Source organism: Humulus lupulus, chromosome 6 (genome assembly GCF_963169125.1).
Source record: "Humulus lupulus chromosome 6, drHumLupu1.1, whole genome shotgun sequence".
Classification (NCBI taxonomy): domain Eukaryota; kingdom Viridiplantae; phylum Streptophyta; class Magnoliopsida; order Rosales; family Cannabaceae; genus Humulus; species Humulus lupulus.
Genome location: NC_084798.1, coordinates 26,628,718 through 26,641,599, shown reverse-complemented (window position 1 = coordinate 26,641,599; position 12,882 = coordinate 26,628,718). Strand labels below are relative to the sequence as shown.

The 12,882-nt window shown below is 32.4% G+C and overlaps 1 pseudogene; it reads left to right on the top strand.

Moving 5' to 3' along the window:
- The first annotated feature begins 3,337 nt into the window (after positions 1 to 3,337).
- LOC133784881 (rust resistance kinase Lr10-like) lies at positions 3,338 to 4,571 on the top strand (annotated as a pseudogene).
- The last annotated feature ends 8,311 nt before the right edge of the window (positions 4,572 to 12,882 follow it).

Genomic DNA, 12,882 nt, shown 5'->3' with positions numbered 1-12,882 from the left:
GGGCCAGCATTTTCAGGGATGGGATTTTTAATTTTATTTATTTATTTAATTAATTAATGGATAATTCAAAAATTGGTTTTTGGATTTTTTTCATTAATAGAATAATTAATTAATTAAAAAGTAAATTGTAAAATGGTTACAGATTTATTTTTTAAAATTTGAATATTTTCTTTTAAGTATGACTAATCAGAAAAATATTTAGAGATGATATGTGAAACAACTCTTAACATTCGCTCTGTGAAAAATAGAACGATAGTTTTCTCTCCCTGAAAAATAAATAACCAATTCTCAGGCCTATTCTCTTGATCTCATGAGTTGAGTACATCAAGAAGAATCACAAATAAACTATCCTTCATTCTCTAAGTACCCACACATTTCTTGAGGTGTAGAGAATGCTTTGGAAGATCTTGGTGTGAGTACGTGGGAGCGGCTTGGATAGGAAGATCGTTCTAAATACGAAAAGATAGCAAGGATACTTGATAGGCTTCAAGAGGTATGAATTCTATCTTTATCTTGTTTATGATTAATGTATGTATATTAATGGATCCGCATATTTAAAGGTAGTTTAAATATGTTACAAAATTTTTGTTGTACACTGGGCCAACCACACCACCATTCCGCTGCGTATTAGGAAACTCGTTCCTAACAACCACCATGAGGAAAAGAAAGCAAAGTTGAGTTCAAACGAAAAGCCAACCAAGTATGAGCCTCAGTTCACTAATTACACCACTCTCTCGACCAGCCGAGCGGAAATATATCTTGCTAGTCATGAAAAGGTTCCCTACAAGAAACCTCCACCCATCAGGAAAGAGATGAGGAAAAGAGATATGAATAAGTTTTGTCATTTCCATGGAGATTATGGTCACGACACGAATGAATGCAATCACCTCAAGAACGAGATAGAGTTTCTTCTTCGGTCGGGCAAGTTAAGAAAGTACCGGGCAGAGACACCCCAAGGAGAAGGAGGCAGCAGCAATCCTGGGTTCAAACAACAAAGATCTCCACCCTTGCAGCCCAGACCTGTGGACTTTACCTTAGACACTATATGTGGAGGTCCACACTTGGCTGAGGATAGCAACGAAGCAAGGGAGAGGTATGCTGAGCGGGAGTGCTAGGATCAGGAGTCACTGGAACGGCGAGCGTCTGTGAATATATTATTTCTAAATACCACTTTCAGACTGGTAGTTTAATTTCAAGTTGTTTAACTTGTTATTTAAATTTGGTTTATGAGTTGGTTATTTGCTGACCAGTCATGTAGTTTTGAATAATTTTTGTTGTTTAAGACTCGTTATTAGACACGTTTTGTCCTTTTTAATTTACGAGTAATAAAAGAGACTACGCGCAGCGTGATCGATTCTTGCTACAAATGTGCATGTGCGTTAATTATTCGAACAGTGTTCAACTGGTCGGTAAAATGGGATAATGTTCAACTGGTCGATACGTTCAAGCAGTGTTCAATTGCTCGAATATTTTCAATATATTCTATGTGTTTTACGAGCAATAAACTGCTCGAACAGATTCAGTCAAGTAGCAAGTGACCCAGGATCTTTCAACCCTCGATCGATTGGGGGGCACATGGGGTATATGCTGGTATATAATTTAACACAGGCAATAAGAGCACGAGTAAACATATTTGTTTTTAGGCTGACTTGTAAAATTTTGAAGTAAAAAAAGGCCATTAAGCTAACTTGTTTGACAAAGCTTAAGTAACTTGGAAATTTTCAAAATTTCAAGTTAGAAGCAAATATTCGTGTGACAATAAATGTTATGCTCATAAAATGTTAGAGAAATAAGAGTGTGAGAAAGTATACTTAGCAGGGACTTATGAAATGTCTAGAATTTCAAAGTTAGAAAACTAAGTACTCATGCGAAAATATAAGGCATACATCAGAGTGACTTACTATTCACAAAAAACTTATACCATTTTAAGTCTAAAAGGACTTAGAATGTTTCAAGGTAGCAAAGAAAACTAAAGTATAAATGCCAACGGCTGTACGAGAAGAATATCAAGGTTGCTAAGCAACAATTGTCTTCACAAGAAAAAAGAGTAAACTACTGGCCAGGTACAAAGTTTAGCTGATCAGGTGCAAAGTTTTCCTGGTCGGGAGAATAGATACAACTTCCTTGGTCAGCTGAGCATGTATCACTGGTCGAGTAAGAAACTCTATTGTTGAGCATGACTAACAACGATGAGTCCCTGGAGTGAATCAAACAAACACGAACAAATGCATGCAAAGTAAATACTACATAGTGAAAAAATGTCTTTGAGAAGAGAAGTCAATTTTTCCCCAAGATTGATTGAGAGAAATCTATCTCTCAAAATACTTTTGGGAGATTCGAACAAGGTGTTTTGAGGGATAAGTTTTAGGCATAGGCTTAAGTGGCTATGCCATATGCCCGAGCGATTGGGGTGCATGGCCGAGCGGCTGGAGGAGCTACGTGTCCGAGCAGTGAGGCTGCGTCTGAGCAGGTGTGCGCTGTGTCCGAGCGGGTGGCGTGCATGTCCGAGCGGGATGGAGCTGCGTCCGAGCGGCTGGCATGAGTGTCCGAGCAGTCATGCACGCGTCCGAGCAGATGGTGTCAGGCGTGTCCGAGCGGATTGGGCATGACCGAGTGGCTTAGGCGTGCATCTGAGCAATTTGGTGGTGAGCATCCGAGCAGCTTGGGGGCATGTCCGAGTGTCCGGGCGGTTAGGTGAAAATGACCGATCGTCCATATGCATTTTTTTTCCAACAAGCTCTTTCTGAGGAGCTAGGCCTATCGACCAAAAATAGTGGCCGATCGGCTATAAGGTTCGAAAAAACAAGTTGAATTTCAAGGGTTCAATAAGCTTCAAGATAACATCAATGATCATCATATACCCATGAACCCGAAGGAGCAATGGAAATGGGATACTGATAACTACCGTTTTCATGAAAAGAAAAGTTCAGTCGTGGGTTTACTACAAAAATGAAGGTTACTGACTGGATGGAAGCTTTTGGATGACCTCAACAACATTTTGCTAGAGAAAAAGTTTATCATACGAATAAATCATATAATAAACTTGGGGGGCAAATGTTATCCCCAAAAATTGGAGTTTGATGACGTGGCAATCAGAAGTGACAAGTGGCAATACATGGTCTGTAAACGAAACATTAATAGCCAATAAATGTATTGACTCTTCGGAGTTGTGATAAAGTTATCTGACCGACCTGGTAGAGTTTCTGTCAGACCGATAAGGATTTTTGACTGACCAGTCAGGTGCTTGTCCGACCAGTCAGGTGTTTGTCCGAACAGTCAGGTGGATTTTTTTTTTAACATATAGTCATTATATTATTAGCTATTAAATAATGATAATTTTGTTATAAATATTTAAAAACAGGTGCAAAAATTGTTTTGCAAGTGATCAGAAGTACTATATGTGAGTTTGGACTAAGTCCAATAAATATTAATTTAACTCTCTCTTTTCACTTCTACTTAGTAAACATATATATGTTCTTTTATGTGTTTAATTTGCATGCAATTATGGTGTTAGCCTCATCAGTCTTTAGTTTAATGGTGGCAGCTGCATCATTTTATCTTTACACAATATACGAAAAAGATAAAGAATATCGGCTAAGAATTGGAAAGTTTTTAGAGGATTATATTGCTCAAAAACCATCAAGATATACTTATTCTGACATTAAGAAGATTACAAATCGTTTCAAGGATAAGTTGGGCGAAGGAGCCTATGGAACAGTGTTCAAAGGAAAGCTTTCCACTGAGATTTTGGTAGCTGTGAAGATTCTAAACAATTCATCAAAGGCAAATAATGGAGAAGAGTTCTTGAATGAAGTGGCTACAATTGGTCAAATTCACCATGTGAACGTGGTTTGCTTGGTTGGATATTGTGCTGAAGGATTTAGAAGAGCTCTCATCTATGAATTCTTACCAGATGGTTCGCTTCATAACTATATATCCTTAGAAGCCAGTCGAAGTGGAGACCGTTCACCACTTAGTTGGGAAAAATTACAAGAAATTGCCATAAGCGTTGCCAAGGGAATTGAGTATCTCCATCAAGGTTGCGATCAACGAATCCTTCATTTTGATATCAAACCACACAATGTATTGTTGGACCACAACTTCAAACCAAAAATTTCTGATTTTGGGTTAGCTAAGTTGTGTTCTAAGGATCAAAGTTTGGTATCAATGACTGCAGTTAGAGGAACTGTAGGGTATATATGGCACCAGAAGTATTCTCTAAAAACTTTGGAAATGTGTCCTATAAGGCAGATGTTTACAGTTTCGGAATGTTGCTGTTGGAAATTGTAGGAAGGCGGAAGAATACAACTGAAACAGATGAAATTTATTATCCAGAGTGGATATATAATCTCTTAGAAGAAGGAGAAGATCTTCGAATACAAATTGAAAACGAGGAAGTCAACAAAATTGCTAAGAAACTTGCAATTGTAGGACTGTGGTGCATCCAGTGGCACTCAATGGGACGTCCAACGATGAAAGTTGTTGTCCAAATGTTAGAAGGTGAAGAAGCTCTCAACATGCTGCCAATCAAATACACATACAACGATACCATCAAGAATAATGACCCCTGAGTTAGAAACAATTGTTGAATGAATGCAATGGCTCTGTGTTATGTAGTTTATTTTTCACTTTATGTTTTCCTGTTAGAATGATTTTTTTGCATGTCGTATAAAAGTAATGTAAGGAACAACAATAAAGTAGTATGTTTAACATCTCGCTATTGTGTTTAACTGTTACTTCATGAATCGATTGAACTATATGTTTGTTTATCTAATTAGTCCACATCTGACGTGTTTTGAACCAAAATATTCAATGAGTTATAACTTCATTAATCATAAATGACTTTGGTTTGGTCTCTACTCTCTACCAATTATATAAGAGCACTTATTTGACATCTTAAGGTATAAGTAACATTAATGACAACGAGATGAATCAAGATCCTCCGTCGAATTAATATGTCTCATATTGTGTCTAACCAATAGGATGGGATAAGGGTCTGCTTACTCTGTAATTCATGCATACATTAAAAGATTTTTCAATCACGTGTATAAGTCAAATTAGACAGCATATGCTAAGACTTTTGCTTCTTATTTCAACCTATCCATATTTCAGATCATCATTAATAGTCTATCTTTTTTACTATTCCCAACACCACACATGTGTCATTTTATCTTATTATAAGGGAAGTTTGAGTTTTTATGCTTAGTGAGGGGTTCAAAGTAAAAAAAAAAAGCTAGGCATTTAAATCATTTCAAAAAAATGACAATTATTTTTACAATACCCAAAATATCTCTCTCATAATTTTTCTCATCAACTTCCTCTTCTCTCTTCCCTCTCTCTCCCCTAATCCATTCATCTCAACTCCTTCTCTAGAAAAAAAAATTCATGGGTAAGGTAAAATATAATAAAAATCAATGTAACAACAAGTATTCCTCACTTAGGACACTAAAATACTACATTTCGAACAGATCTGGGCATGATTTTTGGGTTTTTTTGCGATTTTTTTTCAGATCTGAAACTTTGAAATCTGCAGAAAATCGACGTGGTTCGAACCTCCATCGAACCACCATCGAGCAACATCAATTTTTTTCATGAAAATCTTGATTTTGAAGGCCCCATCGAGCTGGCATCGAGCACCATCGAACCACCATCGAATCACGTCGATTTTCTGCAGATTTCAAAGTTTCAGATCTGAAAAAATCGCAAAAAAAACTAAAAAATCATGCCTAGATCTGTTTGAAATGCAATATTTTAGTGTCCTAAGTAAGGAATATTTGCTATTACATTGAGTTCTCTTATATTTTACCTTACCCATAGATTTTTTTCTAGAGAGAGAGTTGAGAGGAATGGGTTGAGGGAGAGAGAGGGAAGAGAGAAGAGGAAGTGGATGGGAAAAATTATAGGAGGGGTATTTTGGGTATTGTCAAAAGATTTGGCATTTTTTTCAAATGATTAGAATGCCTAGCATATTTTTAATTTTAGAGACCTCATTAAGCATAAAAACTCAAATTTCCCTATTATAATGACAAAGACATGGTTTTAAATTCACCCACATTAATCTAAGCACTCAAAGCCAAATATGTAATGAACAATATTTTCAAAAGTCTATTTTCATTATTTACTCCTTATAACATATCATAACGTTTTTGTCTAAAGAGACCAATAATCTCACTACATAAATCAATTTCTGGTTTTATATATTGTTTCGGGAAATAGACACTTTTAAAATTAAGTCTCATCTTAAATTTACTGAGCTGATACTTTGTCATTTAAAAGTAGAGGACCAAGAGTTACTTAATAGTAGAAGACCAAAACTTTAGTAGTGAATATAAGGTTAAAGTGATAGCAAAATTTATCAAAAATTTGACCCTATTGGAAATACATGTACATATGTCCTGTATTAATTTTAAAAATCATTCAAAAGAAAACTTTAATTTCATTGAAACTTTAACTAAAGTGACTAGGATTGTGTTGAAATTTCAAGCGGGGTTCATCACTTTCTTTATTAATCATTCATATATTTTCATGATATTGCCTATATATATATATTAAAACATTTACTAATAGAACATGACTTTGTCGATAGTTCTGGTATGATTTTGTCTTGGTCATTGTTCGAAAATGACAAAAAGCAATTAATGCATTGACTCTTCTTATCAACAATTGTTTTCTTCGTTTCATTAAATGAATTTTATGAGAGTGGGCTCCTATTAACAACAAGTGTCTAGCATCTTCTTCTTCATGGATACTTCATCAATTATATCATCGTATTTTCTATAAATTATACATCATCATTACGCGTTTTATATATCATATATAGTATTAACAAGTTTTCTTGATTGATGTAAGTTGAATCGACAACAAAAGTAATTGATTTATAATAAAGACACAAATCAAACAAGTATGTTTACAATAAATATTATATTGAATATTAAACATTATAAATCCTAATGTCTAAATTAATTTCCCAAAACTATGCAATTATTTCTTTCTATCTTGGACCATTAATTATATGACTTTCTCATCTCTGTTTTTCTTGACTCTTAACAAGTTAGGCATCCATAACGTCAAAACTAATCGGATTTTTGAGTTTGTGACAAAATTATTCTTGACTTTTGTGGGCCATGGGAAAAATTAATCAATTATTTTTTTTTATACAAACATGTATATATATATATACATGCTATACTTAATAGGTACATGCCTAGTTGTAATATTTGTGTTTATCCTTTTTTTGAACGAAAAGACTCTATTTGTGAAATTTTAAAATATAATTAAAATCAACATATTATAAAAACTTTGATGAAAAATAAGTTGAATAATATATTTGTAGGAATTATACTACTTTTTATTTATTTTCTTTTTGATACCAAAACATTGCTTAGTATTAGTTATTTAAATAAATTAATGTTATATGTTTATAAAGTTATTTTTTTATTAATTAACAAATATGAGATGTCCACTGTTTAAAATAAAATAAAAAAGATCAATATTTATTTTTTTAAAATTTTAAATATTATTTAAATCAAATAAATTTAATAAAATTTTGACAAAAAATGAACAAAAAAAACTTTTGACAAAACATTTTGGTGAATTTTGCTATGACTTTAATCTTGCAGTAAAGCTCACGACAAAAGTCTTGGTCTTCTACCAAATACCAAGACCCACTTTAGCCGTAAGCCTTACAATTAGGTTAAAGTCATAGAAAAATTCACCAAATTGTTGTCTCAATTAGAAATATATGTATATATATGTCTTGTATTAATATGAAAAATAATTGAAAAAAAAAACCTTATATATTTATGTAGCAATCTGAACTATGGTCACCTGGACTGTGTTGAAATTTCAAGCGTGTTCATCACTCTCTTTATTAATTATTTGTAATCTTATTGACTTGAATCATCTAGGCATTCTATTGTGTTTATTATGTGATCCAAGTTTCGTGATATTGCCCATACACTTCCTCAAAATATGGATTTCTCTGCTTTTTTTTCTTTTCTTAATACATTGCAATTTTCAAGACTAATGCGAACTGCAGTTTATTCGATTGTAGAGAAATGTTCACGAAAAAACTACAAATAATTATATTTATAATATTATTATATATATATTTATAATTTTTTTTCTTTTCATATATATTTTGATTTCAGATTAAATAATTTTCTTAATATCAATATAATTATATTTATAGTACTACATTCAATACCAAACTATGTTTAAATTTTTAATATAAAATTTTATCATACACCTAATTTTTCTAAATTATTATCTAAATAAACATAATATATAAATTAAAATTAAGAAAAACATTCACAGATTTACCTCCTACAAACGGAATGGAGACTGCAAGAGCACAAATCCGAAATGAGAGAGAACCTTTCCTTTTGCAGTGCCTACTTTCGAAACCTTCGCTGTTTTTCTTTTACGAGTGCATTGCGTTCCAAGAAAGATTGATTGAAATGAGAGTGACAAAGAGCATATAGAATTAGTCAAGAACAATTGAAGTTTATAAGCACTTTTTCTCGTACTATTATCTTTGATTCCATATCCCACTTAGTTAGATGTCTAGCAAAGGTAAGATTTTTCTCAACTCAATGCAAACTCATAGTTAACTAAAAGTAAACTAAGAGCTAGCTAGTGAGTATCACAAAATGTCAATGCCATAGAAAATGCCCATTGAATGTACGTTGTCATATAGCAAGTATTTATGTGTTTTCATCTTTTGAGTTACACATGCATTAGCTATGGTCATAGATTGATTTAATCTAGTTTCAAATTTGGACGACCATCCATTAATTGCTGCTCGAAATGGGTTGAGCCTAGTTTCTCTCATGACACTCACTTTTTGTTGGATTGTTAAATTAATTGAAATGATATCTGAATTCAATTAGTTAATCTAAAAAATTGGCATATGTGACTTGTGCGAATATATACATTAATTCTTCAACTTAATATTAAACGTGAAAGTTTTGGTAGGATAATTTAATCTTTTGTTTTAACATTTATGATGTCAATTGTTAAAACACAAGATTACAATTAATGGAACTAATGTGAGCAGATTGAAGTTTGTGAGAACTGTCTCTCATATCAATGCCGTTCATTTGCTCTGTTTTAGCACAGCTGTAGTCTTCTCAATCTACTTCTCAATCTAATACTTTCGAAGCCTTAGCTGAGAAGCCATAAATTTTAAACATAATGTAACTTTTCTAGTAATCTAGCAAAAACAATGTCTCACTCTTTGAAATTCAAATCTCGTCAGACAATGCCACGTGATTATTAATTAAAGTACTTGAGATAGATATGTTGGTTTCAATCGCCCTCGATCTCACATAGATGTAGTATTTTATAGGATATCTTTGACTAATTACGAGCTATTTCACATCTAATTACTGGTCTAATTACCCCTGGACATTTGTCAAGATCAATAATCGATTTAATTAATAGTGTTCTTATGAATTAAATTAATAAATTTATTATAAAACATTTATAAAATATTAATAAATTAAAAATTTTAATTTTTTTAATTAAGAATTAATAAATTGTTAATTAAATAAAAATTTAAAATACGTTAATTCCTTGTACGAGAAAAAGCATGCATTTCGATAAGATATATGCATAACGTATTGCTATTTTCAATTTTTAGGGTACTTGGAAGATTGAAGGAATATTTAGTGATGGTTATTCTAGATTGCAAAGAGGAGAGGTGGAGGAGGAGGAGGAGAAGGAGATAAACTTGAAATCCATATTTCAGATCCCTTAGACGATGAAACCCTTGTGTTTCCTCTACAGATAGAAAAGTGCAATCATTCTAAATCAGATCATGTGTACATATGTTATCTTATCAAAAGTGACTTTGATAGTGCAAAAAGAAAAAAAAAAAAGATGATGCAAATGACCAACATGCAGAGGAGAGGAGTCTGATGCATCTGATGCAGAGGAATCAAATGACCAACATGCAAAGGAGTCTGATGCAGATGAATCAAATGATAGTGGTGGCACAAAGATAGTCAAAGAATGTGGAATCCGCTTTCTATATAAGGATGGTGAAGAGGAGTTTGAGGATGATGATGCAGAGGAAGATGCAACAAAGGTACATTATAATAGTTTTGTTTTGCAAAATTGTGTGTATCCTTATTTGTGTTGTACTTTGGCTTTGTATTTTTCTGTTTTTAGAGACTATATTTAATTTTTCTTACTATATTGGGTGGAATACTTCTCTTCTTGCTCGATATTTTACCTATATCTCCTATTTCTATATAATAATAAAAACAAATATTAAGCGCGCGGTTAGTGCTCTAAATTATTAGTTATGCCACATATTGCTTAGTTTATATTGTTTTTCTTTTATTAGTGCATTGTGATTCAAAATGCTAGAGGTGTTTGGAGCTCAAATTATTATTACGTGCGTAGTTTCACTATTATATATACACTCAACTCATATATCAGGTATTAACTTTGTAAACATCTCTAGAGTACTAGGAATGAACTGAAATCGGGGCATACAATAAGTCAAGAAGGATTGAATTTTGTGAGAACTTTTTCTCATATAATCATCTTTGATTTGTTATATACATACATAACTTAGATGTCTAGCTAAGGCAGGAGTTCTGCCTCTCTCATTATCTCATTCTCTAATTAGCACGTATTGTTTTCTCAACCCAATATATGTAAAATCAAAGTTGACTAGTGAAAAGCTAAGAGCTAATGAGTTTTACAAATATGTCAATGTCTCAGATTCTTGCAACACTCATTTATTGCTGGATTTTTATATTCTCAATTCACATGTCATCTATCTTGTAAAATTTAATTCAATTAGAATGTCTAAAAACCTAGCATCTGATTTGTGCAATATACATTCTTCAATTAAATACTAATAATGGGAAGGTTTTGGTATGATGTCAATTGTTATGACACAAAAGAACTATGGATGGAATATGAGAGAAAGATTGAAGTTTGTGAAGAAAAAAAAAATCTCATATATCAATGTCATTGATGAGCTCTGTTTTAGCACTCCCATAGTTTTCTCATTCCAATGCAGGCTCCAAATTTAGTAGATAACAAGTAGAGCCTATGATTTTTATAAACATGTCGTGTTCATAATTATAAAATATATAGGCACTTCAATTAGTCACATAAGAGACATAAAACGATAGACCAGTTTAAGAGTTATTGTCTTCCATATATTTTAAATATATTATAACCTTTCAATAGATTTATTAAAAACAGATTTTGGGTATAGTAAGCAAAATAAATTAAAATGTGCATGGAGGTAACTATAGCAGAAAACTGGTTCTTACACAACTACAATCTCAGTTCAAAAATGCACAACTTAATCAATTTGTTGTTTCAAACCAATAGCTTCAATCCAACTCCCTCTAGTCTATATTAGTCTTTTAAAATGTAAAGAATTTCAGCTCATCGCTCCAATGTGCTGTTGAAAATGCCGAGTTATGCATTCAAAATAAACATGTCTTATCTCAACCTAATCTATCAGATTACTTCTAAAAAACTGTAGGGAAAACTCAAAACTCGTCATGGTTTTGGGGTTGTTCTTTGTTCATTGAGTCTAGTTTTTGTTGTAGTTCCTACCAATTCAACATCAATATATTAAGTCATTCAACATCAATATATTAACTCCATGTGAAAGTACTCAGTCTCATATCACAATTTATCACCTTAAGGTTTTCCTCAATGCATACGGCTGGAGTTGATAATAGTGCTACATATCTCCCAATGAAAAACAAAATATTAAGACAAGATTGGAAGGAGAAAATGAAGATTTATTATATAAATAAATATATATATTTATAGAAAGAGTTCTTACTCGCAACGACTTGGTTCATCTACATGAGCAACTTCATTTTTCAATCCACATCTAAGCCTAACCTGAAGTACAAATAAACCATTGAATATATGTTTATATCATTGAATATATTGGCTAAGCTATTCAACAAAACAACTCTAACTTTGTAAAACAAACAAAAACTAAAAATATGTACCTAATCTAAACTAAAATGATGAGAATAATAAGTACTTTTTAACTTCTATCAGGCCCATTCCAGCACTTATTTCCATTTGAAAAGATCATAACTCTGTATGAGTCCTCAAATTTGTCCCATTACCTGGTTCTAGGAAAATGTATATAAGATGTAAAATAGAGGCAAGCAATTAAACATAAAATAATATAAATATATCACAAGAAATGGAGAATTAATATGTAAATGATATCAAACTCGTGACTAGTCATTTTCTGAAATGCTTTCCCTAATATCAAAAAAGAGAATCTAAGCCATATGTATATATCTTAAAACAATTTGATTAACGCTTGATTAAAAGAAAATACAACATTCTTAAGTCCTCTTAGACATAAATATTCTAGACAAAAGAGATTAAAAAAGTCAAATAAAAGAGGGCAGAAAAAGTGAATGCCAACATTTATTGATACTTTCCTCTTTTTCTTTTAGAGCCAACAAGTTCCATATTTATTTTAGGGGAGAATACCAAAGCATATATATAAACATCAAGAGCATAACAGGAGATACTTACCCCAGACGAGTTGTGTTGTGTCCATCGACCTGGGAAGCTTGTTTAAATGGTCACACTTTGTAAACATACCTGACCCAAAAATTTTACAAGCCAAGGTGAGGTTCATCAAAATTATCAAATCCGAAAAATTCCTTGTAAACTATCTATATTACATTATGAAGAAATAGAAAAACAGTCAAATTTATTACATGTTTTCCTCACTCTCAAAACATTGACCATAGAATGAATAGAACTCCTTATCTACTCTTGTAATTTACAAACCAAGTTTAGCCATCAAATCAAGCCAGAAAAATAAACATCCATAGTACAAAATGCAGCTAATTCTTACTGACCAAA